This window comes from Arachis ipaensis, chromosome B06 (assembly GCF_000816755.2).
Source record: "Arachis ipaensis cultivar K30076 chromosome B06, Araip1.1, whole genome shotgun sequence".
NCBI lineage: Eukaryota > Viridiplantae > Streptophyta > Magnoliopsida > Fabales > Fabaceae > Arachis > Arachis ipaensis.
In genome coordinates, this window is record NC_029790.2 from 27,911,641 (window position 1) to 27,922,804 (window position 11,164).

The 11,164-nt window shown below is 36.7% G+C and overlaps 1 long non-coding RNA gene across 1 annotated transcript; it reads right to left on the bottom strand.

The window, feature by feature from the left end:
• On the bottom strand, nucleotides 8,136-10,701 carry LOC110263265. The gene is made up of 2 exons (XR_002348605.1): nucleotides 10,254-10,701; nucleotides 8,136-8,794 (listed from the first exon to the last, which is right to left on the bottom strand). It is a non-coding gene; the product is annotated as an uncharacterized LOC110263265 (long non-coding RNA).

The window sequence follows — 11,164 nt, forward strand, 5'->3', positions numbered from 1 at the left end:
TTAAACTCATCCTCATTGACTCTCAGGGTTACTTCCCCCATTTGGACATCAATGAGTGTTCGTCCAGTTGCTAAGAAAGGTCTTCCTAGAATGAGAGTAGCACTCTTGTGCTCCTCCATTTCCAGCACAACAAAGTCAGTGGGAAAGGCGAATGGCCCAACCTTGACAATCATGTCCTCAATCACGCCTGATGGGTATTTAATGGAGCCATCAGCAAGTTGGAGACATATCCGGGTTGGTTTAACTTCTTCAGTTAAACCAAGCTTTCTGATGGTGGATGCAGGTATTAGGTTGATGCTTGCCCCAAGATCGCATAAAGCTGTCCTGGTGCAATTTCCCTCTAATGTGCATGGTATCAGAAAGCTTCTGGGATCTTTAAGCTTTTCAGGAAAGCTTTTCAGAATGACTGCACTGCATTCTTCAGTGAGGAGAACTCTTTCAGTTTCTCTCCAATCCTTCTTATGACTCAAGATCTCTTTCATGAACTTGGCGTAAGAAGGTATTTGCTCAAGTGCTTCTGCAAACGGAATCTTTATTTCAAGAGTCCTGAGATAATCTGCAAAGCGAGCAAATTGCTTATCCTGCTCCTCTTGGCGGAGTTTTTGAGGATAAGGTATCTTGGCTTTATATTCCTCAACCTTGGTTGCTGTAGATTTATTTCCTACAGTGATGGTTGAAGAAGCCTTTTTGGATGGGTTGTCATCAGCACTTGCGTGTGTCTGATCCCTCTCTGGCAATTGAGTGCCAGAGTTAGAAGCTGGAGTGACGTTAGACGCCAACTCTTCATTTGTCCCTGGCGTCTGAACGCCAGAACTGTGCTTCCTTTGGGCGTTCAACGCCAATTCCTTGCTTGTTTCTGGCGTTGAACGCCAGTCCTGAGCATGGTATGGGCGTTTTAGTGCCAGCTTTTCACCCAATTTCTGGCGTTTTAACGCTAGAATTATTTTTTCCTGGGCTCTTACTGTCCTCAGATGGATTTTGGGTGGTTTTCTCATTTCTTGGCTTCCTGCTGCCTTGAGGTGGGGTATTTAATATTTTCCCACTTCTTAATTGAACTGCTTGGCATTCTTCTGTTATTTGTTTTGACAGCTGCTGTTTTGTTTGCTTCAATTGTTCTTCCATATTTATATTAGCCATCCTTGTCTCTTGTAGTCTATCTTTGAATTCGGCTAACTGTTGTGTTAGAAAGTCCAATTGCTGATTGAATTCAGCAGCTTGTTCTACAGGACTGAGTTCAACAGTTACTGTTTTAGCCTCTTCTTTCATGGAAGGGTCACTGCTTAGGTATAGATGCTGATTTCTGGCAACTGTATCAATGAGCTCTTGAGCTTCTTCAATTGTCTTTCTCATGTGGATGGATCCACCAGCTGAGTAATCTAGAGAGATCTGAGCTCTTTCTGTAAGCCCATAATAGAAGATGTCTAACTGAACCCACTCTGAAAATATTTCAGAGGGGCATTTTCGTAGCATTTCTCTGTATCTCTCCCAGGCACCATAAAGAGATTCATTATCTCCTTGTTTAAAGCCTTGGATGTCCAGCCTTAGCTGTGTCATCCGTTTTGGAGGAAAGTATTGATTCAGGAATTTTTTTTATTTATTTATTTATTTATTTATTTATTTATTTATTTATTTATTTATTTATTTATTTATTTATTTATTTATTTATTTATTTATTTATTTATTTATTTATTTATTTCGAAAAAAATAAATTAAACTAAAATAAATAAAAAATGGGTGAAGATTTTCGAAAAAAATGAAGAGAGAGAAAGTGGTTAGGAAGTTTTGAAAATGATATGATGATTTTTGAAAAAGGTTTTAAATTTTGAAATAAAAATCTGAATTTTAAAGGTAAATTTTGAAAATTTGCTTTAAAATAGAGAGAAAAGATATTTTTGAATTTAAAGAGGAGAGAGAAAAATAATAAGATAGCACAAGATTTAAAATTTTTAGATCTAATGCTCTTTGTTTTCGAAAATTTTGGAGGAAAAACACCAAGGAACACCAAACTTAAAAATTTTAAGATCAAGACACAAGGAAAACTCAAGAACACTTTGAAGATTCACAAGAACACAAGAACATGAAGAAAGAACACCAAACTTAAAATTTTTAGAAAACCAAAATAAGATTTTTCGAAAATCAAAGAAAAATCAACAAGAAAACACCAAACTTAAAGTTTGGCACAAGATTTAATGTAAAAATTATTTTTGAAAAAGAATTTTAAAAAGAAGGTATCCAATTTACCAAGAACACAGACCAACGCTCTAGCCAAATGGGCAGTAAATGTAACACTTGTTTTGAAAAATATTTTTAATAACTAAGAAAAAATATTATTTTTATTTTTAAATTTTTTTTTGAATGGAATATAAAAGACTCTGACCCAAAAGACAAACTAATCTAAGCAACAGGATTCACCGTCAGTTGTTCAAACTCAAACAATCCCCGGCAACGGCGCCAAAAACTTGGTGCACGAAATTGGAAGTCACAATTCTTCACAAATTCGCATAACTAACCAGCAAGTGCACTGGGTCGTCCAAGTAATACCTTACGTGAGTAAGGGTCGATCCCACGGAGATTGTTAGCTTGAAGCAATCTATGGTTACCTTATAACTCTTAGTCAGGAAAACAATAAAACAATTCGCTTATCAAATTTGATTTCAAGGAATAAAAGGGCATAAATATAAATACTTATTATGCAATGATGGAGAATATGTTGGAGTTTTGGAGATGCTTTGTCTTCTGAAACTCTGCTTTCTTCTGTCTTCTTGTTCACGCACGCACGTCCTCCCATGGCAAGCTGTGTGTTGGTGGATCACCGTTGTCAATGGCTACCATCCTTCCTTTCAGTGAAAAGGGTCTAGGTGCACTGTCACCGCACGGCTAATCATCTGCAGGTTCTCAATCGTATCGGTATAGGATTTACTATCCTTTTGCGTCTGTCACTACGCCCAGCACTCGCGAGTTTGAAGCTTGTCACAATCATCCAATCCCTGAATCCTACTCGGAATACCACAGACAAGGTTTAGACTTTCCGGATTCTCTTGAATACTGCCATCAATCTAGCTTATACCACGAAGATTCTGATTAAGAGATCTAAGAGATATTCATTCATTCTACGGTGGAACGGAAGTGGTTGTCAGGCACGCGTTCGTGGGGGAATGATGATGATTGTCACGTTCATCACGTTCATCACAATGTCATGAGATACAAAATAAATCTCTAAAAGTTGTTTAAATACTAAACTAGTAACCTAGGTTTACAGAAAATGAGTAAACTATGATAGATAGTGCAGAAATCCACTTCTGGGGCCCACTTGGTGTGTGCTGGGGCTGAGACTAAAGCTTCTCACGTGCCTGGGCTGTTTTGGGCATTCAACGCCAGGCTGTAACCTGTTTCTGGCGTTGAACTCCAATTTGTAACGTGTTTCTGGCGCTGGACGCCAGACTGCAACATGGAACTGGCGTTGAACGCCACTTTACGTCGTCTATCCTTGAGCAAAGTATGGACTATTATATATTTCTGGAAAGCCCTGAATGTCTACTTTCCAACGCAATTGGAAGCTCATCAATTGGACTCTTGTAGCTCCAAAAATTCCATTCCGAGTGCAGAGAGGTCAGGATCCAACAGCATCAGCAGTCCTTTTTCAGCCTGAATCAGATTTTTGCTCAGCTCCCTCAATTTTAGCTAGAAAATACTTGAAATTACAGAAAAATACACAAACTCATAGTAAAGTCTAGAAATATGAATTTTTCCTAGAAAATAATGAAAATAAACTAAAACATACTAAAAACTATATGAAATTAACCCCAAAAAGCGTATAAAATATCCGCTCATCAGTGGGGCAGACTTTCCCGCTTGCCACCCCTAGTCATAACCAAATTTCAACCAAATAAATATTTGTCACTTGTGAATCCCAAACACAATAATGAAATTAATTTGGATATTGTCATATATATTGCCTTCCCTCTCATATATATACGAATGTAAGCACACCATGCCACAAGCAACCAGCAATACATGATTTAAAAAAATACAATTTGTTGAAAGAAAGTGGTCATCAATCATTCTGATGCTATGTCTTCTCCATATGATAGAATAAAGTTAAAATGATATGTCTTTATCCATTATGTGTCTTTGACTATTGTTTTTTACCTGTAATTTATGGTAACTTAAATTAATTATTAACCAACAAAATAACACAAATTAGTTAGAATTTATAATCAAATAATCAAAACTAACCGATGACTATTGAATTTTCAAATAGAATCACAATATTAATTTTTAAATTTACAAACACACTAAAAAATCAAACAACAAATAAAAAATAGAACAAAGATTCATAAAAACAAATACCAAAATTGAATAGAAATATAAACTCGGAAATTAAAACCGTCAACAGAAATCAAACAGCAATAACAAATAAAGAATAGAACATCATGAACAGAGACATAAATCCAAAAATTGAAATCAGAATCATAAAAACAAATACCAAAATTAAACAAAAACATAAACCCAGAAATTGAAATTACCAACAGAAATCAAACAGTAATAACAAACAAAAAATAGAACATTATAAACAGAAGCATAAACCCAGAAATTAAAATCAGAATCATAAAAATAAATACCAAATTTGAATAGAAACATAAACCCAGAAATTGAAATCATGAACAGAAATCAAACAGCAATAGCAAATAAAAAATAGAACATCATGAACAGAAACATAAACCCAGAATTGAAATCAGAATCATAAAAACAAATACCAAAATTTTTTAACTATCATAAACAGAACTCAAAATTTTAAACAACCAAATAAACGGAACAAAACCATTAATTGAATGAAATAAATTCATACAAAAAACCTTAACAAAAAATAAGTAGAAACAAAAAATTGATTGAATGACTTCAACGAAATAGATTCATACAACAGAACATAAAAGGATAAAAAAATGAGCTAAATGAAACAAATTCATACCTAAGGCTGAGGCTCCATTGGAACTATGGAAGTATAGCGATGAAGGGGGAAACGGAGCACCCCGGCACTGACGATGATGCTAGCTCTTTGAGAACCATGCCACTGCTGTCTGTTGAGGATGATGGCACTGAGTAGTGAGAACGACGACACTGAACGGCGACGGAATGATGTAGTGCACGATGATGGCAGAGAGAACGACGGTACTCTGATGCTGAGGACAAACGACAATAAGAGAGATACTGAGAATGAACCTAAGAACAGTGCTGAGAGAGGCTGAGAACGGTAACAATGAAAAAGAGAGGAGTAGACGTAGGTTCTGTGAAAAGGAAAGAAAAAGAGAGTAGAGTATGCAAGTCACTAACTGAAGATAGAAAATCTAGGGTTACCCAAATAAATTTTAAAAATATTTGTGGTAAAGTAAAAATTTAATTATTATTAAACCCCATATGAAATTGTGTTTATAAATTATTTATTGTGCTCATCACAAAAACTCAAAACACTTAAATTTACTAAGGAAAAGTATATGGAACCAACTCCTAACCAACAAAAAATTGAATAACTCAATTAATTATAATTATAATAATTAGTTTTATTTATTTTTAATTTTGAATATTTGTTATTAATTGCTTTTAACTCAAAATAAGTATTTAAATGATACGTTCCAAAAACTGCTCCTGGGATCACGGAAGTGAAGTCAAGCCCGATTCTTCGCCCTATCTCCCTCTTGGCGGCTACGGTGCAGGGTTCTCTCTTCCTAACATCAACGGCGCCAACTTCCTCCATCCAACCATCCAAGTGGCGCTCCCTTCTCAAGTGAAGTCAAGGCTCCTGATTCTTCACACTTTCTCCCTGTTGGTGGCTACGGTGCATGGTTCTCTCTTCCTAACATCAATGACACCAACCTCCTCCATCCGGCCATCCAAGCGGCGCTCCCTTCTCAAGTGTAGTCTAGGCTTCAGATTCTTCACCCTTTCTCCCTCTTGTCAAGCTACGGTGCATGGTTCTCTCTTCCTAACATCAACGGTGCCAACCTCCTCCAACCAACCATCCAAGCGGCACTCCCTTCTCGGTACTCCTCGATCTGTCCCGCCATTAGCGGTGTTGCGTTTGACCGTCGTGCATGTTGTTCCCGATTGCGGTGCAACCTTTCCATCTTTAGCTCATCGATTGCTACCACTCTCTCCATCAAATCATTCACTTTGAATCTCCCTCGTTCCTTCTCCCTGGTGCATGCTGCCATTGACAGTGACATTCGTGATCGTGGTTCAAGTTGTCTTCCCAAATCGATAATCGGAACTCCCAAAAGACCATCACGCCAAGTGTTTTCTTCACAAAGAAGAGAAGGTCGCGGTGCAAGGCTTCCGGATGAGAGCATCGTCCATGGAGTTTTCAACCCCGGAAGGCGGATTGATTAGCACATTGATCAATTCAACCCAAGGCGATGAAGAATTGAGTATGGGTGAAGTAGTTATTCAAGAGCAAGAGGGGTTTAAGGCATGTTGCATAAGCTGGTCTTGTATTGTAGAAAATTTTATGACAATGTCTTATGTGAATGTTTCTTATTCATGCTAATTAGATATTTTTTAAGTTCAAAAAGTTTATTCATTTGGAAAATTCTGGTACAGTGATAAATTTAGTTGAGATATTATTAAAGTATGCTAAGAATTGCTATTAAATACTTACCCAGCATGTTCTAATCCTAAGAATTGCTATTATTAAAGTATGCTTGACTCCCATATATGTTTGCAATATTTTTTGATGTTTTTTATTGGAGTCATTCATTATATAGTAAGGATCTTAAATTAATAAAAGTTTTTCCTGTGTCTTTAATTGGAGGTCAACAAAATTACCGACGTCATTGTGACTAGAAAGGATGAGTTGGACTTTAGACATGAGGTTTGAAAGTGTTTTGTGAATGTTTCTTATTCATGCTAATTAGATGTTTTTTAAGTTCAAAAAGTTTATTTATTTGGAAAATTCTGGTAAATGATATATTTAGTTGAGACGTTATTAAAGTATGCTAAGAATTGCTATTAAATACTTACCCAGCATGTTCTAATCCTAAGAATTGCTATTATTAAAGTATGCTTGACTCTCATATGTGTTTACAATATTTTTTGATATTTTTTATTGGAGTCATTCATTATATAGTAAGGATCTTAAGGTGATAAAAGTTTTTTCCGGTGTCTTTAATTGAAGGTCGACGAAATTACCGACGTCATTGTAACTAGAAAGGATGAGTTGGACTCGAGACAGGAGGTTTGAATTATTCCTTATTGTTTGTTATTGCGTTATATTTACTATGTTAGTGGTAGTTTTAATTCGTATTTGGTTTTGTGTATTGACGTTACAGTTGTCGGATCATAGTGGGGTCAGTGAAGAGGAAATCCCAGTCATAGGAATGAGTTTTGGTTCGTTGCCTCTGGCACAGAAATTTTATGCAAACTATGCAAAGATAGTTGGGTTCGGTACTAAAATCAGGAACACAAATTTTGACAAGATGCAGAAGGAATCAAATATACCGGTTAATCAATCTATTCAATGCACGCGAGAAGGTTATCGAGAGTCTCGGGTGAACACAGCAACTCGAGAAAATAGAATTACAGCCACGAGATGCAGAGCAAGGATGTATGTCGTGCTGGACAAGGAGAAGGAAAGTTGGGTTGTGTCTAGATTAGAATTGAGGCATTATCTAATTATTGATTATTATAGATTTTGAGACTGTTATGGTTTTAAGATCACGAAGTGTCACTTATTTGTTGTAAAAAAAATGGATTACATATGCCATGAAACCTGCTGAAGAATATCTAAAAAAACAAAAGGCATTGACTTTTAAATGAAGTACAAGCATTCGCGAATGCTTAACGCATGAAACAAAGAAACCATATCCCAAACCATCCAATTCGCAATGAAAAGAAACATCCATATGCCTATCAGAAGCACCATCCACTTAAAAACTTGGATAAAGTCACCGATGCCAAGACAAACGAACCTGCCAAGTAGACTGGTTACGATAGAAGGTCGTGCAATGCTTAAAGTACCAGCAACTTTACAATTTCAGCAATAGAAAACAAGGATAAAAAATAAATAAACTTCCATTTAGTTAACACAAAACTACTTAATGGAAAGAAGTTCCACTTATATGTAGTCATAAATAAATGGGGTATATACACCGATCAGAGTAGACTAGATAGTATAATAAGGCAATGCATTACTTAATAAACTAGAGATATCCACAATTTGAGAACTAATTGCTTGAAAATTGCAAATTCTTAACACATGAAACCTGCTGAGTAATATCTAAGAAAACAAAAGTAATTCACTCCTCAGTGAAGTACACGCACCCGCAAATGCATTGCACGTGATAACTCAGAAAACATATCGAAAGCCATCCAAGTACCAATCAAAAGAAACATCCTAATGCATATCAGAAGGAACATCCACTTAAAATTTTGGATAAAGCCACCAGCAACTTCACAATTTCAGCAACAGGAACAATTAACAACCATGATGGCCTGCTTCACCGATCAATTTGGAATAAGCCTCAAGAATTCGAATCCGATTCATCAATCTCCCCAAGCTTTTCAATGGAGTTGTTTTTAGTTAGTGTGCTCATCATGTCATGAGTGTAGCTGGGCGAGCATCGCGACTCTAACAATTTCTGTCAACGGCAATAGTAGCTGTAAGTCACAAATATGATCATGTGGAATGACACGTCGATAACGGTAAATATCGTTGTACCTTTTTTCCCATCTTGATTGGCCTTTCTGCAACACAATCCTAGTGTGTGTTCACAAGAAATAGGCCTAAATGCTTTAATGGAAACTGCATACAAAATCGGAAGCAACATCAAAAGAGCACTCAATTAAACATTGTTGATGCTGTTATACAAAACCCCAATCAATTAATACCATATGAGACCCAAATTAGAAGCAACATCTATCAGCTCCTTTTTTATACGCAAATATTCCCACCTTTCTCATTATTAGGTTCTATTACCCAAGTCTCTCAAACGCAGCAGTGCCTCCCTCCTTTCTTTCTTTCTTTCATTATATAGTAAGGATCTTAGGTTGATAAATCAGAAGAAATATATATCAAATAAACTGGTCCATGTTTTCACTTGTAATGTGGTGGGAATATTTCAGCATATAAGCAACCTAAGTGTTACAAATTCTCTGTCAATGAAAGCTTTTTTTGACCCAACATGGAAAAATAAGCCAACATCTTCTAAGAATGCAACAACCAAATAAAAAGATGTTCATTTTGAATCACTTCTAAAATTAGATCATATGTTCAACATGAAGAAAAAATATCTTAAAGAGATTATTAAGTTAAAGAGTGTGCACAAGATATGGGTTCAGGATTGTAAAAGGTTGGAAAGCTATCAGGACAATTTGGCATATAGAAAAAATCATTTAACAAGTAGTAGGATAAAAGAAGCGAAGGAGAATCGATTTCAGAGCTTCAAATAAATTGAATCTCGGACTATGATTAGGATCAAACTTAAATTCGACCAAAATTAGTCTAAATTTAATATATTTTTACCATCGAAATTCCATACCACTATTAAAAAACAGCAACATTCAATCTCTAATCACATGCAATTCAGCAAAATCCAACTCCTAATAACAGCAACAGTCGCTCTCTAGTTTCAGCAACATCCACTCTCTAAATACAGCAATTCAACAACATCCAAGAATTTAGCACAAGTAAATCTATCAAAAAAATCACAGCAAATAAAGAAAGAAGTCCATATTCTAATTACAAAAACAACAATCAGTTTCAAATGTTCATCACGCCAATACTGGTTGCCGTATGCCCGAGGAACAAATTCACTGAACAGAGTTGTAAAATATTCATAACATATCATTCGCCATATACACTTGATAAATTAAGATACGCTATTGTTCTTCAGAGATCAATTTAAACTAACTTAGCATTTATAAAGGAGCTCCCTCATTCATTTAACAAAACCTCACACGTCATCAGCTTATTACACCAATGAAAAAGTCCTAATGCTAATGAAATGAAATCAATTCAACAAAGAAACACACTAATTGATGAAAATCGAAGGGAGAACCAATCAACTAGGAATCTAGTCAAGGTTAACGCGATAGAAATTCCTTTTCTTCACAAAAATAAATTGATGAAAATCCAAGACAGTACCAATTAGTTTCAAATGTTCATACCCTCCAATCTATAATAATAATAAAAAAATCATCCAAATTCCTTTTTAAAACAATAAAGCTGCAGCTGATATCGGAGGCAACATCTAAATACTTACCAATAGGTTATGTGCAAGGAGGTTTCGAGACTGGAGCAGTGAACCTCATACAGCGTTCGGCGGAGCAGAGTCGGGTGGCTTCAACGGCGCTGCCAACACCGACATGCACCAGCAGTGGCGCGCCCTCCGTGAGTAGGAGAACCTACTTGTTTCTTGCGCCTGGGTGGAACGACATCGCCGCGGCCGAGATTGGGGAAGCTACGAGGGGATGAGAGCGTCGCGACGTTCTGGAACGGTCCCCGGTAGTCGACTATTTTTCACACGTGGTTGACAGCGGGGCGGCATCCGATGGAGGCAGAGGAGAAATTGCCCCAATGCTCCTGGTACCCTAGCGCGGCCTTGGATGGGTTTGAAAATCAGTTGCGGTAAAAGGGTGAACGAAGGGAGAGGGTTTTGGGTGGGGGTAAAATTTGTTTACCTGGGTGAATTTAGGGATGTTGCTGAAGCGATTTGGGCTTCGGAGTCCCGATCCAGGAGCAGTTGGCTGCTACCTGATGAGCGGATAATTTATACGCTTTTTGGCATTGTTTTTAGTATGTTTTTAGTAGGATCTAGTTACTTTTAGGGATGTTTTTATTATTTTTTATGTTAAATTCACATTTTTGGACTTTACTATGAGTTTGTGTATATTTCTGTGATTTCAGGTATTTTCTGGCTGAAATTGAGGGACTTGAGTAAAAATCAGATTCAGAGGTTGAAGAAGGATTGCTGATGCTGTTGGATTCTGACCTCCCTGCACTCAAAGTGGATTTTCTGGAGCTACAGAACTCAAAATGGCGCGCTTCTAATTGCGTTAGAAAGTAGACATCCAGGGCTTTCCAGCAATATATAATAGTCCATACTTTGACCGAGTTTAGATGACGCAAAAGGGCGTTGAACGCCAGTTCTACGCTGCAGTCTAGAGTTAAACG